An 18,598-nucleotide genomic window follows, 5' to 3' on the forward strand; every position below is an offset into this window, starting at 1 on the left:
CTATCTATGTCCTACCTGGTTCTCACTCGCCACTGATGCTTATCCACGTCTGGCTCAAGTCTTCACACAAGAGAAGGAAGGTATCACATGAAATAAGATGCCCAGAAATGCATTTATTTGTGGAGACCTGGAGCTATAAATTTGAGATCACACTGCCTGCATTTTTTTAAGAGAAGCCTGTCCATCTCTGATGGCCTTCTTGGCTCCTTCTTGTCCCTGTCACTTAGCATTTATCGACCATGCAGTATTTGAGTCCTGCCTACAGAGGCATACTGACACATTTCCTTTTTTGTTGCTATTAGCTCTTTGCAAAGTTTGCACGCTGTAATTTGATCATCCTCTCCCTTCCACCATCTCCTCCCAGATTCACCCCCTTCCCCATCCTCCCAACTTTGTGTCTTTCTTTTTTTCCCCCTTCACCAATCAAGACCAAGTTGTATTCCCTATGTATTAGATGGGTAGCCTTCCACTAGAGCATGGTCTGCTTATAAGGGACTACATTCTTAAAGAAAACCAAGTGCCCTTTTCCTAGCAGCTATCCACAGCTCTTCTGCAAGGGATGGGACTTCATGCCTACTTCCCCTCTCCAAGCTATGATTTAGTCAGTCTTGAGATTGTGTAGGCCTTGTACATGCTACTACAACAATGTGTAGCAGCCTTGGTGTGTCTTATTTCCTTGTAGTCATCTATCACCTCTGGCTCTTACAATCTTTCTACATCTTCTTCTGTGATGATCCCTGAGCCTTGGGAGGAAGGACACATTTAAAGCTGAGCATCCTGCAATCTCTTATTCTCTGCACTTTGTCCACTTCTTATTCCCTAATACTATAGCATGCTCCTTGGCCTTGTGGAGAGTAAGAGCTTTTCCAAGCACCTTGACTTTCAGTGAGCTGGGTGGTCGAGTGGTTGTGGTAAGGAGACAGAGGTTAGGAGCACTGTCATCAGATGAAGGTGGAGAAAAGCCAGAGTACATGTAGAAGAGGGGAGGAGATATGCAGGAAGAGAGGAAGGAGAGAGTCGTGCCTTGCTCATATCCCTCAATATCCTCCCCAAAGGCTTCACACATTCATTAATTCCTGTTGGATCCTGGGCTCACAGCCCATCTTGAAATCTTTCCTGATGTACTTCACTGGAAGCAGATGTAGAATGCCAGATATATTTCCTTCAGGAACTGGGACTTCACACTCATCCCAGGGCAGCCTCTTCCTTCCAGGCTCTTGAAGGAACAACATTTGATGGAGCACTCATGGATGTCAGTCCTAAGCCCTGTAGTCTCCAGGCAACCACAGCCTGTTAGCTCTCTGGATTCCCCACCTCCATCACCCCTCTGTTTGTGCTAGTCTTTTTGTTCCATCTCTGTCAGCTCCCACGGCTTTGGCCTTGATGATCATCTGTGGGTGGCTACCATGTCTTTTCACAGGTTTTTCTCATGACTTCTGCAGCTTTCCTTTTTGTTGCTGTGTCACAGTAGTGGTGCATCCTTTTAGGAGACTTATCCTTGCCTCCCCCTCACCTCATCCTACCCTTTCCATCCCTGCTCTTTGACCCTGTGTACATTGCTTCTGATATTTGCAGTTTCCTCCCTTTGTGGGAACATACTGTAAACTGTGCCATCTTCATATGCAAGAGGAATTATGCGGTCCATTTTACAGAAAAGAAAACCAAGCCTCTTAAGAGGCTCCCTATCCTACGATGGTCAGGAGTTCTTACATTCCGCCTGTGAGGAAATGATAGAAGAACTGGATAAAGTGGTGATTTTCAGGCCTCCCTAGAGGCTCTGTAGGTCTGATGACTCCAGGATTGAAGCATAGGTGAAGAGGGTTTGGATTCAGGGAGGGAAGCCTGTTTGAAACCTCTTTTCCTGGAGTGTGTGTTTTCCTCTTGCTAAATCCTACCAAGAGCATTTACTCCCTTGTTATGTCTACAAATCCACTTTGTGTTTTCCCAAGAATGATGGTGGAGAGTTTATTAGTAACCAGGACTTCAGATTGGGCTCTCTATGGGACGAAGCAGGGCTTGTTAATGCATGTGGAGCTGGGCCTTAGTCAGTGTTCTCTTGCTGTGAAGGAACACCATGACCATGGCTTTCTTATAAAGGAAAGCACTTAGTTGGGATCAGCTTAGAGTTTTAGAGGTTTAGTCTCTATTCAGATGGCAGCACATAGGCAAAAATGATGCTGGAGAAGGAGCTGAGAGTTCTACTCCTCAGATAGAAAAAAAAAAAGAACCACTGGGTTGAGCATTTGAAATTCCAAAGCCCACCCCCCAGTAACACACTTCCTCTCACAAGGCCACAGCTATTCCAACAAGGCCACACTTCCTAATCCCTGTGAAATAGTGCCACTCCTTAATGACCAAGCATCCAAATGTATGAGACTACGGAAGCTATTCCTATTCAAACCACCACAGGCAGTGTAGGGAACAGGAACTGTGCTCCACCGCATGACACCCCAGCATGGTCACCGAGTCCTCTTCTGAGCACAAAACACAATGAGTCCTGAGTATTTCTTCAGCTGACATGAGAAGAGACTCAGAGCCTCCATCTGTACTTCCTGGCATTCCAGGGGCTTTGAGGGAATTTCCAGTTTCCTCTAAGATGATCTGAGCCATTGGTTTTCAGTGAGGAACATGGCCCTCTCCTTCCAATATGAGGTCATCAGCCAGTTAATCTGTGGCCTTTGGTGGTTGGCTGGAAGGACTTCAGGATGGACCCACTTTGAAATGACTATGAACCCTCAGATTTTTCATTGCTTTGCATTTGTTTCTGAGACTTGGTCTTACTCTGTAGGCCAGGCTGGCCTTGAACTCAGTATGTAGCTGAGGCTAGCTTCCAAGTCTTCATAATCCTCTTGCCTCAGCCTGCCAAGTGCCGGGTTGACAGATGTGAGCCATCAGATTTGTCTCCATGTGGTTAGTGCATTTCCTAACCCATTTATTTATTGAGTCTTGATGGCTTCCTGTCTTCAAGTCTAGAGAGGAAAGGCTTTGCGTTAGGGACCATTGCGTCTGGAGCCTTAGCTGGGCTTTTAATCCTCCAGCTGCTCTCTAACTCTTCTGAGCAGCTGGCTGCAACTCTCTGAGAATGAGTAAGAGGAACTGATGGATCAGAAATCAGGACAACAGACTGACAGTACCCTCGGGAAGGCCTTCCTCACCTGTGGGCATTCTGAGTTCTGGCGCTGTTCAGGGAATGCTGTGTAGGCCTTTTCTAGCCATCACGTCCTCAGGATTAACCACACCTACAGAAACTACCTGATTCAAGGTCACGTTCTTCTCAGGGCAGCCCACTCCCAGTGGCAGAGTGTCTTGGGCCACACAGTTCTAGATGACCTTTGTCTGAGCCAGGAGGAGGCTGGTTAAGCAGCAACACTACCTTAGAGCTCATTACCAATGTGGCCAAGTCCTTGCCATTGCACACCCTATTATTCCACTCCTACCCCTTCCCTGCTTCTACTAGCTCCTTGATTAGTGTGGATCCTTCAGGCAACTCCAACGTAGCTTACAGAGAACTCAGAGGCCCAGAGGGGACACATTACTTTTCTTCATGGTTCTCCCCAAGGTAGAGGCCATCACGCTTCAGTCCAATAAAAAAAGTGGGGGAGGGGGATAAAGCAGATACACAGTCTTCCACAAGTTCTGGCCAAATCAAGTCATCTGGTGTATTGACAGATGGGACGATTGCAGAGAAGAGCTGCTACAAGCACCCAGCAGCCTACAGAAATCACATCAGGCTGGTCTCCCCTCACAGCCTTTGTACCTCCTGCTTTCCTTGCCAGGACTGCAAGACTCTATGCCCACACGAACTGTCCTTGACTGCTGATCAAAAGGGCCTTCTTCACAATACCTGGTCATTCCATGGTGCCCTGTGTTCTTTCCCAGTGCAGTGAGAAGCAAAGATAACTGAGGGTACTCACGTTTCTAGAGCCCATCGTTCCTCACAAGAAATCAGAGAAATGCCTTCGTCTTTGCTTCCATATCCAAGGAGCTGCAGGCGTCTTAAGCGAGCACTTGGCAGAAAATGAATGCAGGAGTGGAAAGCGCCATACTTTCAAGTGGAAGTAATAGAACCCAGTTAGAATTGAATGATGCTTTATTTTCCAGATGCTAATTGTGCCTTTTCCCCATCTGATTATGGTAAGTGGAGCTGGCTTTTGCTACGTTTAGGGGGTTCTGCAAAGGATCACTAACAAATAGTTTGGGCTGGACAGGTGGGTCTTTAGACTTAGATTGTGATTATTTAGCTTAGCCTTCATGACTTGAAGACAACAATGGACAATATGATAAACTATTTTTCTTTCTTTCTTTCTTTCTTTCTTTCTTTCTTTCTTTCTTTCTTTCTTTCTTCCTTCCTTCCTTCCTTCCTTCCTTCCTTTCTTTCTTTCTCTCTCTCTTTCTTTCTCTTTCTTTCTCTCTCTTTCTCTTTCTTTCTTTCTCTCTCTTTCTTTCTTTCTTTCTTTCTTTCTTCCTTCCTTCCTTCCTTCCTTCCTTCCTTCCTTTCTTTCTCTCTCTCTCTTTGTTTCTCTCTCTTTCTTTCTTTCTTTCTTTCTTTCTTTCTTTCTTTCTTTCTTTCTTTCTCTTTCTCTCTTTCTCTTTCTCTCTTTCTCTTTCTTTCTTTCTTTCTTTCTTTCTTTCTTTCTTTCTTTCTTTCTTTCTTTCTTTCTCTCTCTCTCTCTCTCTCTCTCTCTCTCTCTTTCTTTCTTTCTTTCTTTCTTTCTTTCTTTCTTTCTTTCTTTCTTTCTTTCTTTCTTTCTTTCTAAAAAAACAAAACAAAACTGCCAAAACAGGTGGCTAGATGGATTGGGCTGGCAGGTAGATGTTGGTGGAACATAAATTTTCCTATAAAGTAAATTTACTGCAGGAGAAAAGGAAGTCTTTTTTTAAAACAATAAAACCATTAACTAACTAGTTTTACACAAACCATATGCAAATCCCTCAAGGCAGAAAGAATTCATTTCTCGTTTTGCTTGCAACATCTGTGGCTGCAGCTGTGGGGTTGCTGGGGGTAGGGGAGGTATCTTTGAGTTAAGGTTGCTGTACAGGGTCGGCAGCTCACACATCCGTGGTCCCCAGAGCCATGAAGGCTCTACTTTTGTTACCCCCTTTGCTGGACTGTGTTCCAATCTTTCACTCCATCTCTAGAGCTGGAGATGAATTATCCCAGCATAATTTTAAACACCCCCATCCCAGGACTGACCTTAACTATCACATGGCATAGTGTGGGTGAGGTAGAGACGACCACAGTGACAAAGCCATTCTGAAATCTCTAAACCTTTAGGAAAGAGAATGGGTTTGATCTGTTGAACTGTGCTTCATGCCTGTGCCACACAAATTCACTACAGTCATGGATGTTGGCTAATTCAGTCCTGATGGACATCTCAGAAGAACACTGTCCTCTGGACTTGGGGTAGAGGTGGGGTGGTTCAGTGGATAAGGCCTTCTTATGAGGACTAAGAGTTAAGATCTCCAACATCAACTTAAAAGCCAGGTGAATGTGCTGACCCATCTATTGTAGAGGGCAGGGGGCCCTTGTGCTCACAGGTAAACACTGGAGAAAGCAGGAATGTTAATCACACAGGAAAGTCACCTCAATGGAAGAACTAAAATACCCGCTTTCCAATCAGAAAGCTGGGAGTGGGTGCTATTAATGACTCTTTGCTATCTGCAGCGCCAGGTCTCCCCAGGTTTATACCAGATTTTCCCTCTTTAGATTGTTACCTTTAGCTCCAAGTAGTTGCTAATTTGGGGGAGACAGGATTCAATGCAGGACCCATAACGTCTTGCTTCTCTAGTTAGCTGGAGAAAGGGGATAGAGGCTGTTTCCCAGTCACTGTGAGAGAGTGAATCCCCAGCCATAGTAGAAACCACTTGACTGGACTCTTGCTGGGAAGGGGATGGTGATTAGGGTAGAGAGAGGGCAATGTGAGTTTCTCAGTATGGCTGGGAAGTGAGAATCTTTTTTTTAAAGCACATCTTCTTTTGAGAGGGGTCTAAAAGATACTGAGGGAGCCAGGAAGTGTATGGTGCTGGAGGAGATGTGGACTAATTTTGCTGGGTTTAGAAATGGCCTTTGGCTTTCTTTCCTACTTTTAATGTTTTATGTACGAACCTTCTCATGAGCTAAAGTATCGTTTCAGTAGATAGCATGAAATGTACTGATATAAACACATAGCTTATATAGGCAGATGCCCGTGTAGGCAGTATACTGACAAAGAACTCATGCCATGAAGTATCCAAGGGGTGCCCTAGTGTGAGGTTGCATCATGCATGGGAAGGGTCTTAGGTTTGGTTTCATCTTCTGTGCCTACTGTCTTGAAACATCTGAACAAGGAGTCCTGGTTTGTTTGTTTGTTTGTTTTTACTTTTCATCAAGCCCACACAATCCACACCCTCTTCTTTCCATTCAGGATGCCATTCAAGTTCTTCCTCAGGAAAGCTTCCTTTGACTCTTTCCCTACTTTGTTGGGACTGTACCTCAGTTCCTGTGGGAGTCCGAGTGGGCAGGTTACCACCAAGGGCTTAGGGGCAATCGTTGCATCTGGCCTTGCTTGGCTCTTGTTTTTCCTCAAATGGAAGCTTAGTCCCGCTGGGCTACAAACTCACTGGCTTTTTACTGGAAAAAGTCGTATAGCTCTGTGCTCCGACGAGAGACTTTGCAATGATTTGCACACATGCTATAGCTTTCCTTCTAACCTGTGAGTTCCTTTATTTATCTTGATGTCCCAAGACAATACTCAAAATTCAGGATTCCTGTCAACGGGTGATTCGACAGGTGCTAGCTGGCCTTTTCCTCTTTGTCTGTCTCTGACCAGGTGGCTTTGGTCAATCCCAGGATTCTAGACTATTAGAAAGCAGTCTGTGAATCCATGTGGTCCAATCTATCTTTGAGTGACAGAGACTTAGAGAGTTTTAGTATTTCCCTCAAGAGTCGAGGGCTCAGCAGGAAGGGAGTAGAGGACCTTTGGTAGGGAGCCACTCACTCTCCCTTCCTCTCTGCAGGTGCAGCTTCCTCCTGTGAGTTGTGGAGGGGAGGCAGCCCTTGTCCATCCTGGAACAGCCAAATGGATTCTCCTTGAGACCAGCAGTCCATTAGCCCCACTTCTTCCGGCTTCCTCTGTGGAATGGCTCCCAGGGGCCTGTCTGAGAAGCTCTAGGAACTAGCTGCCTGTCAGCCACTTTATTAAACTTGTTTCCAGATGTCTCCACCTCAGATTGAAGAGACAGGAAGAGGGTGAGGGCTGGAGTTTGTCCCCTAAATGAAGTTGGTTAGATTGGTAATAAATAACATTTGGTGCTGATGGAACAGGTGGTCAGGGAAATGGGGAAGGGAGAGGGGGGGAACACAGACCACATCCTTCATGAGACCATGCATGAGCATGAGATGTGAAATGGATGGACAGAGTAGAACATCTGGGGCCAAGAGATAAGGGATGTATGGCAAGGTATAGATAAGGCAGAGATGGGGAAGACCAGACAGTTGTGACTTTACAGGAGAGCAGGTCAAGGAAGCAGAAAAGGGGAGACTCCTTTCTTGCCTCTTCCAAACACTCAGAGTCTCTGACAACCTGAAACAAGCTCTGGCATGTAGCAATCCCACCTCTGTTTTCGACATTATATCGTTTCCTTTCTTATTTCTCTTTTCTTCTCTGTATCAAACCTCTCTCCCCTTTCTTTTATAATGACATTGGATCTAGGCCCCTATTGGGTTTTGGATGCACTCTGTTATGGCCTTGGGCTGCCATGTAAAAAGTATTGCAGAGTCTCCAAAGAGGCTTTGAAGACTTGACTTCCAAAGGCCCTTGATTTTACTTTTGCTATATTGCCTGGGCCAAGCCAAGTCTCTAAGGTCAGCGTAGATTCTAAAGTGTGGGAGCTGGATCTACCCCTCAACTGTGGTCAGCTATTGTGGATGGTAAGGTCCTTTCCAGCCAAAGCTTTATTTTCAAAATCTGTTAGGATCTTTTAAATTGCATTGATTGGTTGATTAATTAGTTAACTAATTAATTAAGATACTCTAGGGATGGAACTCAGGGCCTTATGCATTCTGGGTAGCATTTATACCACCCAAGCACAGTGTTAGTTGATGTCTCTTTATGCTGTGAATCTGGAGACCTTTCCTGCTCTGTGAAGAGTTCAAGACTACCAGCCTCCACTGTGCTGGCTCCTGCCTGGGCTTCTGGCCACTTTGCCTCCCATGCCAATATGCCTTCCTTGATCTGTAACTCTAGGGACAGGATCCCAGACTCTGAAGACTGTCTGGCGCCCAGACACAGGGCAGATAAATGGAATCCTACTGAGGTACAAGCCAGAAGGAACCCATCCCTGGAAGTGTGTCTTGTTTAAGCTAGCTGCAACTATGAGAACATTACATGTATGCTGGGTCTTACTTGAAAAGCTTTGTATGTACCAACTCATTAGATAATTCTAGCAATTCTGTGATAAAAGTATTACAATTATATCCATTTTATAAAGAAGAAAACTGAGGCACAAAGAAGTTAAAGTTTAGCTCAGAAACTAAAAAACAGTTAAGTAACTCACCTAGGTTCATAGTGCTGTAAAAGAGGAATCTACTATTCTGTTCAAACCCAGTTGAAGTGTGTGGTGAGAACCAGGTGTCAGATCTGGGAGATGAGTGTATAGTAAGAACTTTACCTTACATTCATGAAGATCTGAGTCTGGATCCTCTGAACCCATAACTGGAATAGGAAGGACTCTGGGGCTTGCTGGCTAGAAAGTCTAGTTTCTAACTCTGTAACACTGCAAGCCTTGTGGTCTTTTGTCAGTGGAGGAAGGCTCAAAAGCCTGTGTCTACGACTCTTAAATTGACTAACTTTTCGTAGGAGACCAAATGCTTCCTTTGTAAGTGCATAGATTTCCATGTTAAGCTAGACTCTTTATTTCCATCAGTGCTCTGGAACTCACAGGGGGATGAAACACAATGTAGAATTTGGCTACATTCAAACTATGGGATTATAATCTTGGGTTATAATCTTCAGGCAAATGAATATGCTGAAGAGCCAGGAAGTGTGGAAGTCTTTAATATGGAAATCTGATCTCTGAATTTTCAGAGTCAGCAGGGACTGGAAGTCATACAAATGCCAGACTTTCCAAGGGAGAAAGTAAGGGTGGGGTGACTTCTGTGGGATTCTCTTGGTGACCTCTCTGCTCCTAACCCATTCTGTGAGCACTTTGTATTTATCCTTTTAAACTGATTTTCTCCAGCAAAGGGACAGAAATCCCCCAGAGAAGAATAGTAGAGACCATCCATCTAGATGGGATGGTTGAGGCTGCCTTGGCAGGGCAAACAGACATCATGAGCCTGGCATCATTATAGGATCCGTTTATGGCCCTCTGGCCATCTCCTCCTCCTCCTCCTGGGATGGCAGATGGCCTGTGTTTTTAATAATTAAGAAAAAAAAGTAGGAGGGAAATCAGGCTCAGTAGGAGAAATTTGGAACCATTCAGGCAGCACAATTGAGTTGTGAAGTTGTTTGGAAAGTGCAAATGGAGGCTTCCCATTGAGCATGCCCACAAACTCAGCCACTTCAGGGAAGCTTGAATCATCCTGTGTGATGGTTTTCATCAGCACACCTTCCCCAGGGGGTGATGAGTAAGGGGAAACTATTGGTAGACATTGGGGTTTTTGTATGCATAGGACTATAAATCCTGTAACATTAGTGAAAAAAAAAAAGTTACCTTGCAACCTAGGTTGTAAAATAGTCCTGGGAGATAAAGATCCCAAAGGGCTACGAACATCAGTTTAAGTAAGTAGTCTGGGGTGATTTAAAGAAATAAAGTGCTGTCCAATTAGCAGAAAAGACACAGGCTGTAAGAAGAGATGGGAGAAGCCTGAGACCCTGTTGGATTCTATTATGGAGCAGGGCAACACTCTGTTGACTTTATGTGGTGCTCGGTTAGAAGAGATCATGGATAAGGACATCTGCTGCTAGCCTGAGAATGGAGACTTGTAATTCCTTGGCCTGAAAGCGCTTAACCAAATGGCCTTCCTCTGGTTATCTTCTGAATCTCACATCTGGGAAGGTTCAGAGCAACCATTTCTTGACATACTTGTTGTCTGCTGAGGTCTGAAAAGACCTTGTTATCAGAGGAGGCTGAAATGGCCACGTAGAAATGCCATTAACACAGAAAGGTATCAGCATGATAGGATGGCACGTGAGGGCTCCAATAGGTGGGACTCAGGGCCCGTCCTTTCATCTTAAATAAACCCTAGATTATGCATCTGCTCCTGTTCCCACCAACACCCCATTTCTTTCCATGCTAGGTGGTAAGGCAAGTTTTCTAGAAGGTGGAAATAGCTCTGTGTGCAGAGCCTGCCCTTGAAACCCCCCTCCCCCAATCTGAGGGACACTACTTCTCAGACCCTCTACCTCTGGCAGGAAGGAATGTCAAGGGGCACTCAAGGGCTTTCGGAGGAAAGAAAGATAACCTGCTCAGCCCTCTTCTCCCATCTCTCCCGCCCGAAGCTCTCCAAGCTTCTTGCCTGGTCTCTGCTGGGTCCTATTGACCAGCTGCCACCAAGAAGAGTTGGCCAAGCAGATGGCTAGAGTCTGCGCTTGGAGGGGAGCCAGCAACCAGCCGCGCAGACATGTCACCCACTGCAACTTGGGACATTTTGTGCTGAGGCTTCTCCCTCCCTCTCTTCCCTAATTCTTCATCATTCAAAGAGCTCCTTGGCTCTTTCATCTCTTCCCCTTCTGCTTGGATTCCTTGCCTCCCTTTTTCTTTCTCTTTAACAGCCTCCTACTCCCTTTCTTTTATTCTCTCTGAGCCACTGTGCTTGGCAATGGAAGCAACCTTCTGGCTATCCTCAGAAAAGAGAGGGGTCCAAGTCAGGGGGAGGCCCAGCTACAGTGAGTTAACACAGGAGGAGCATAGGCACAGAGTGTCTTGGTATCACACTTCTGGATGGAGAGCCACAGGCCAAATGAAGGAACTCTTCCTGTTGATAGTGTAGACCCCAGTTTAACACCATCAGCCTTGGTGTGCTGAGAAAAAGGCTGTGAACTTTGGGAGCTGGGAGCTGGGAGCTGGGACCCAAAGCCAGCCAAAGCTTGGGTAGACCATCTGCTCTGAAATGCCTAGGTTGAAGATCCAGTTGGGGCCACTTTGTTGGTTAGGGATCTACCCTGTACACTTCAGTCCTCATGGTTACCATGGGGTGGGAATGCATCAATGCCCATTTTGTTCAGTCTCCCTTTCCTGCTGAGCACTCTTGTTGTCAGGGTCCTGGACGGAGGAATGGTGGATTCACTAGGTGGGTCATCTTTCCTATAGGGGCCTTAGTTCTCAAGAGGTCTGGCCAGCAGGCAGCACTGAGGTATACTTGATCTCTGTTACAGTGGGAAACATTTCAGGGTTTCTTATACAAGTGTTTACCATTTCTAATTCACATCAAAAGGCCCACTACATCTCTGAGGGGAAGAAGAGAGGGGTTTGTTCAGAGTCGCCCAAAGAGAAACAGCTTCATCTTCACTCCAATTCCTCTGACCCCTCCAGTTCCTCAAGACCCCCAAATCACTGCCCATTGCACGCTCTACTCTGATGGCTAGGGTATAGACCAGGACTCTCATGTTGTAACCACAGGCAGCCATTGTGCCCTTGAAAGTTCTTTGGATCAATTGCCTCCAAAGAACTGAATCATTCATTTTATACGACTCCACTAATGTGAATTTCAATAGTTACAGGTGGCCAATTCGACAGTTGTGAAACATTTGGGGAACCCAGGAGTGGGGTGATGCCTCAAGAGGCAGAAACACTTTCCAAAGCACCCTCACATTCATCTCTTCATTCAGCTGTCTTAATAGAGCGCTCAGCATCTGGCACAATGACACACGCCATAGATGGAGTCTCTCATTTACTCCAGCCCTCTGCTCAAAGCCACTGGGCTAATTGGTACTGGCAGGGGATTTGGCTGACAGCAGAGCTGTGCTTTCTTGAGCATTCCGGATTTTATCTGGAAATCTAAAACCTGGGCTATTTATGAATTGATTTTTGAAACAGGGTTACATGTTGCTTAGGGCAACCTCAGACTCACTGTGTAGCCAAGGTTGGCCCTGAACTCCTGACCTTTCTGCCCCCAAGCCCACATATGCTGGGATTACAGGTATGCATCACAATACCCATGTTAAAACCTGAATTTTGAGTCTTTGCTTCTGGTCAGCTCTGCAACCTGGTAAGTTACTCTTTGACTTCAGTTAATTGCTGATTAAAAGGAAGAAGTGGGAGCAATGTATCCCAGGTTCTCTTGGGTTCTAGAAGTTTCTGTCGTACTTCCTGAAGTCCACGGTGGCTCTGTGGGCATTGTAAGCTGTGTGTCTAGAAGAGAGGTGAGGGGATGGGAGATAAAATAAGAGGGAAAGGCAGGGAAGATGGTGTATTCAGATGGAGGAAGGACATTTGGGTGTATTCTTCTGAAATCTCTTCTAGAAACCCACTTAACAGCTCTAGGAAGAGCACAGAGCTGGCTGCAAACACAAAAGTAATCTAGAGGCTGGCGACCAGGATGACTGGTGTTTGTTCCAATTCTTTCTCCCTTTTGAACTGACTTCCATCATTGCTCTAGCTCCTCCCCTTCCACCAACCTGGCCCTTAGGGGCCCAAGAGAGCATTAGGCATTTTCTACTGTGTGACTTTAAATGAGTCCTAAGGCATAGCACACACACCCCACTCCTTCCTTCTCCAGGTACACCAAGCTGTCATCTGAAAATTTCCAAGAAGCACTTCTTGGCCCCAACACCTCCACTCTGATCTCTCCCTCTGGGCCCAAGGCTGAGTTGTTCTCTCAGAGTGCGGTCCCTTCTTGCTTTCTCTGCATGCTGATTCTGCCTACCACGCTAGAAGTCACATTATCATCTACATATACCTGGATTCTGTACTTCACCCACTTAGAATGAAAGTATTGAGTGTGCCAGGCAGAGTTTTGCTGAGGACCCTACACAAATAGGCAAGATCTTTCTTCAGAGGCTTGGGGGTTCAGGACTGTGAAGGGCAAGCTTCCATAGGCTTAACAGTAGACAATAGAAGCAGGCCACCATAAAATCCCAGGGGACCATGAGAATCAGCAGAGTTTAAGTATTGCCCTGTCTGCCTAGTTTCAGCTTAGTGGCTACTGTGCAAAAATGTGCCAAAGTGTGCTTGATGCTTTAGGGTGTGGGGCAGAGAAGCTGGCAACTGGATTTCAACTTGAAGTTTTCTCATCTTTAAAAATGGCACTCTGGGGCTGGTGAGATGGCTCAGTGGGTAAGAGCACCCGACTGCTCTTCCGAAGGTCCAGAGTTCAAATCCCAGCAACCACATGGTGGCTCACAACCATCCGTAACAAGATCTGGCACCCTCTTCTGGAGTGTCTGAAGTCAGCTACAGTGTACTTACATATAATAAATAAATAAATCTTTTAAAAAAAATGGCACTCTGGTCAAATCAGACTTCTCTCTGAGTGAAAACCATTTCTGTCTCTTATACAGTGGCACATTCATCAGAATGTGGTTGAAGAAAGGCAGACGAGAGATGGTTGGACTTTTGGATGTCATTAATCCATGTTCCTGCACAGGTTGATGTCGGCTTCCTGCCTTGGTGTAGAGGTAGGCTATGTCTGCATCAGTGAAATTAACCACATAACTCCCCTCTTGAACACAAAGACCTAGTGCACAAAGCCATGGCCACCCCTATAGTTCTGCCCTGGGGTTTACAATGGGGTGCATACCTTCTGCATCCTCTCTCTCCTTCCCTGGGGGGTCAGAAAAGGACGATGACAAGTCATTTCCTGTGTCGCCAAGCCTGGAGCTTCTGGATGAGGGTGACGTTGAGGAGGAAGTTGGACTCCTCCTGGAAGTCAATTCTGCATGAATGTGCAAACACTTAATTTGCATGAGGGATATTTCCTAAGGCCATGGTGCATTTACTTCCCTTGGGGATTGTAAGATACATGTGTTGTGCTGTGAGCTTGATAGGTGTATTAGTCATGGTTTCCTTGAGAAACACAACTAACGTGTGTGTGTGTGTGTGTGTGTGTGTTGGATGGGGAGAGCAGGAGGGAGGAAGAAGAAACACATAGCTCCTTTTCTCCTCCCTTTGTTAGCTCAAGCTTTAATGGTTTTCTTGTTATTTGCCTTGCATCCTTCAGCAGTCAGCTATGGTATGAGGAAAGGCTCAGCCTCCTTTGCTGCTATTTTTATCACCTTTTCTTTACTTTTCTTGTGAACTTGATCACAGCACTAACACTGCCTCTTAGTGCCATGCGACAGGAACACAGATCTTAGCACTATAAACTATACCAGAATCACACAGGGTGTGCCAGTTATCCTTCTTGTACCACAGACACTCATTTGGAACTAACAAGGGGGTTTTGGGGGAAGATTATATATGTCATAGTGCCCAGATATGTTCCCTGACAGGTCTTTTGGTAAAATGATATAGAACTGCCACTTCCGGTGTCTGCCTATCTATTACTCAGTACATGGTAATGGTTAGAGGGCAGGGGCTTGGCACAGACGGTGACAGGTAGCATAAATATCTGCTCCATTTTTGAGTGGACCACTGGACTCCTAATCACTCCCATGTGAACTTTTCAGACTCACTGCTTGCCTTTGGCCCCTCCAGTATCTCCTGCATCGTTTGCCTCCTTCCTATCTGCCTATTTTTTTTTTTTGAGTACCTCTGTTGATGGGGTCCTTTAGAGGTCACTAAATCCATTCTCCCACTTTCAGCAAATTCTGACTTTCATTTATTCTCGACTCCAACTTGGAAGCTGGGACTGGGGAAGACATCCAACACAAAGATTTTGAAAAATTCCAGAAATAAGAATTCTCTCTCCATTTAGGAAAGTCCCAAGGCTGCAGACATGAGGACACCAGTTTGTCTTTCATGATGCCATTTCCTGATCACTGGGGAAAGGGAGTGGGTGGAGTGAGAGGAGAAAGTGTCACTGCGCCCCCCACCCCCAATCCCCAGAGATATTTGGGTACATCCTCCTGCCATCTTGGCTGGATTATGTTGACCTGAAAACTACCTTATCTTCCAGATTTTATCAGAAATGTGGTCCGCTTTCTCTTGTTCCCATCTCCTCTCCTGGAACAGAGGTGAATTTCCTCCATCTGGACCTTCTGAAATATCAAACCCTATTGCATCATGGTGTATCAACTAACATCTTTTCCAAGTCAGAATCCAAGAAACCGTGGCTACTTCTTAAGTTCTCCAGAGATTCCTCTCTTCTGAGACACATTTGCAACTCTGTAGTGTCAACATGGCTGTTAAGATTCAGTCAAATGGAGAAGTCCCTCAGCCCACAGACCTTTGGGACTAGTTCCCATGCCATCTCCTGTGTGTATGCACATCAACTTCCTTGAGACTCTCTCAGGAGTTGCTGAGTAGTTTCCAGTTTCTCCCAAAAGTACTGGGCCAGTTGTCTCCAAAGTATCAACAGCTGGGGGAAATCCATGCTGGACCAGGTGAGATGGAGGTTGGTTGGTGGGGGATTAAATGTCTCTACGTGTGTGTTCCTTAGCCAGATGAGGAGGTCTGGCTAAGGTTGCCTACTTGGAGTATGGTTTTCAAGTTTAACTATTCAAGAATATTCTGGCTTTCGCCAGAAATAGCCAGGTTAGAATGATCTTATCTCTGGAAGATTCCAGCTTTCTTTGCTCCTTTCCTCCCCCTGTCTCTTTCCCTCTCTCCCTTTATTCTCTCTCTTTTCCATTTCTCTCTTTTTCTTCTCTCACTTAACTCCATCCTTCTATCTCTATACCCCTCTCTCCCTTCTCCCTACCCTACTTACTGCTTATCTCCCATATGCCAGATAAACGCTAAAGAACCAAATCAGAACTTTCAAACTTGCTCTCAAATCGTATTCTTTAGAACTTACACCAGATACAGAGAATACATCTATAAGCAAATAATCATAAGTTAATATAGACATTCCCTATCAATTGGTATGAAGAGTACAGCTTTTGAAATACTCCCAGTGTGCTCTGGGAGCCTAGAAGGTGGCACGGACCCAGATGCACAGTGGGTAGCTTTGCACAAAGGAACAGTTCAATTCAAATCTCAAACCCTAGTTTTGGGATAGCCAATGCTAAGAATTTTCTTGCCCCTTTCTCAGAAGAAGAAAACAGAAGTGTGAACAATGGCAATGTGTATGAGAATGCACATTCTTGCACGATGCTGTGCTCTGAGATTTACCAATGTTCCTCCTTCCTACTCCAACAGGATAATTTTAGATGGGTGGTCTTGAACTTAAATGTCCACAACATTCACATAAGAGACTCCTTGAAATTCCCATCACTGGGCTCTCCTCCAGAATTTCTGAATCAGTAAAATTAGATGAAGACAAAAAAAATTTTGCAGTTATGAATGTTTCTGTATGTTGGTACTGCTGTCCCAGAAACTACATTTTGAGAAACCCTGGATTAGACATGATTTCAAATCTTTCATCCCTAAAGTGCTATTAGTCATTCTTCAATGAGTTTATAATCTGATTCATGTTTCTCCCGTGGGAGTAAAGAAGTTAGATGACTCCACTCTTTGAGTTTCTAATTGGTTGTTTGGTACCTTGTGCATACACATAACTCCTAGACAGCGAAGACTACTCCTATAGTTGTCCCACCTATACTTCCCTGAGAACTACTGCACTTTGCAAAGAACTCTGATCATCATAGGTATGTCCTGTGGTTAGGGACCAGGTAAGTCTAGTGAACTGAGATAATGATATGTTCCCCCCCTCCTGGTAGAAAATACAGAGAGAAGCTTCCATATGGATATCTATACATACATGCATCTACACACACACACACACACGGGAGGGAGATGGGGAGCCTGGCTTGAGTATTTGAAACCCCACAAGGCCACACCTATCCCAATAAGGCCACACCTCCTAATAGAGCTACTCACCATAAGCCTACAGGGATAGTTTCCATTAACCACCACAATATCCTTATCTTAGTTTTTCCTCTTCTTTACTCTGGGCCATATCCTCAAAATAAACTACTGGAATGTAAACTGTTTCCCAAGGCTTACAAAGAACAGTCTTCTTTCTATAAAACGTCGTTTTAAGAAAAGTTGGAGCTGGAGAGATGACTCTGGTTGAGAGCACTTGCTGCTCTTACAGAGGACTCAGTCTCAGTTCGCAGCACCTATATAGTAGTTGTCCATGTGTAACTCCAGTTCCAGGGTATTGGACACTCTTCTGACTTCTGGCACATGAGAGCTAAGCAGTAAATAAAGAGGGTAGGGAGGAGGGAGAGGGGGCCATAGAGAGAGAAGGAGGGAGGTAAGCAAGAGAAGAAAAAGGGAGAGAAATGGGGAAAGGAGAGAGTAAAAGGAGAGAGGGAAAGAAACAGAAGGAGGAAGGGAGCAGGGGAAGCTGGAATCTTATCCAAAGATAAGATTATTCTAACCTGGCTATTTCTGGTGAAAGCTGGAATAGTTGGATTTGAAAAAGGTACTCCAAGCGGGCAACCTTAGCCAGACATCCTCATCTGGCTAAGGAACACACATGTAGAGACATTTAAGCCTCCACCAACCAACCTCCATCTTACTTGGTCCAGCATGGATTTCCTCCACCTGTTCATACTTTGGAGACAACGGACCACTTCCTCTCTAGGACTAACAGCAATTAATGCACCTGACAATACTAAGGGTCGGCAAGTATGTGGAGCTTGAGGAGTTCTCACATAGATGGTGGAGTAGAAAGGAAGAAGGCTCATCTCACCACTGGAATTCTTTCACATTGTTTCTCACAGTTGAGCATGGGCAAAATTTATACCCTAGCTTCTATGCATACAGAGTCAAGAATATATGATGCAGAGAGAGTGGGAACACACATGAAGTCTACCAACATGTTGGTTTTCGTAACAACGTGAGCCAAAGAAACAACCCAAATCCATGCCCAAAAGAATGAATAAATACATGGCAGGATGGTCATACAACATTGCTCTGTCCATCACGGAAGAGTACGTATCCATACACATTTCAGTGTGGCTCAACCTCAAATGTGTGATGTTGGGCAAACGCAGCAGATCATAGACTAAATACACCAGGACTCCATTTATGTAAACTTCAAAAGAAGCAAAATGAAACAATGGATTGTTTGAAGACACATGCATGTGTGGCAAAATTACAAAGGAAAGCAAAAAAAGCAAAACCAAAAAAAAAAAAAAAAGATGAAAATGAAATTGGTCATAGCGGTTTCTTTGAAACAGGGGAGAACCCAATGAGGCAGGAACTTGCAAACATTCAAAATGATTGGCGAGATTTTGTTTAAGTCAAGTGGGAGCCACAGGTGTTTTTAATATAATTACTTGAGCTGTGCAGGTCCACACTCTTTGCATGTCAGCTGCATTTTATAATTTAAGGGAAATGGATTGGAGTGTGTGCTTGCTAGCAGGGCTTTGGGGGCTGTTGGGGTTTACTTATTCAAGTTCTATCATTTGGGCTGATTAAGCTGCAAGTGGTAGTTCTCATGGGAAGACCCTTAAATACTAGAATCTATAGACCTCTTCCATGGATCCTTAAGGTTTTCCAGAGAATTCTCCAGCCTCTTGTCTGCCAGGGAAATAACTGGCTCTCCATAGCACAGAGCCCAGGG

At 45.1% G+C, this 18,598-nt stretch overlaps 1 long non-coding RNA gene across 3 annotated transcripts in view; it reads left to right on the forward strand.

Annotated features, from left to right (window-relative positions):
- The window catches only part of LOC115029893 (uncharacterized), a 175,490-nt gene that overhangs the window by 147,276 nt on the left and 9,616 nt on the right, over positions 1-18,598 (forward strand). For 2 of the 3 annotated variants that reach the window (XR_015047645.1, XR_003835471.1), the window contains exon 2: positions 13,482-13,598. This is a non-coding gene — a long non-coding RNA (uncharacterized LOC115029893). Of the gene's footprint in view, positions 1-13,481; positions 13,599-15,037; positions 15,444-18,598 lie in introns of those variants that run through there. The other variant, XR_003835470.1, reaches the window with a different exon arrangement.

The sequence above is a fragment of the Mus caroli genome, unplaced genomic scaffold, assembly GCF_978045245.1.
Source record: "Mus caroli unplaced genomic scaffold, Mus_caroli_1 scaffold_1, whole genome shotgun sequence".
Lineage (NCBI taxonomy): Eukaryota > Metazoa > Chordata > Mammalia > Rodentia > Muridae > Mus > Mus caroli.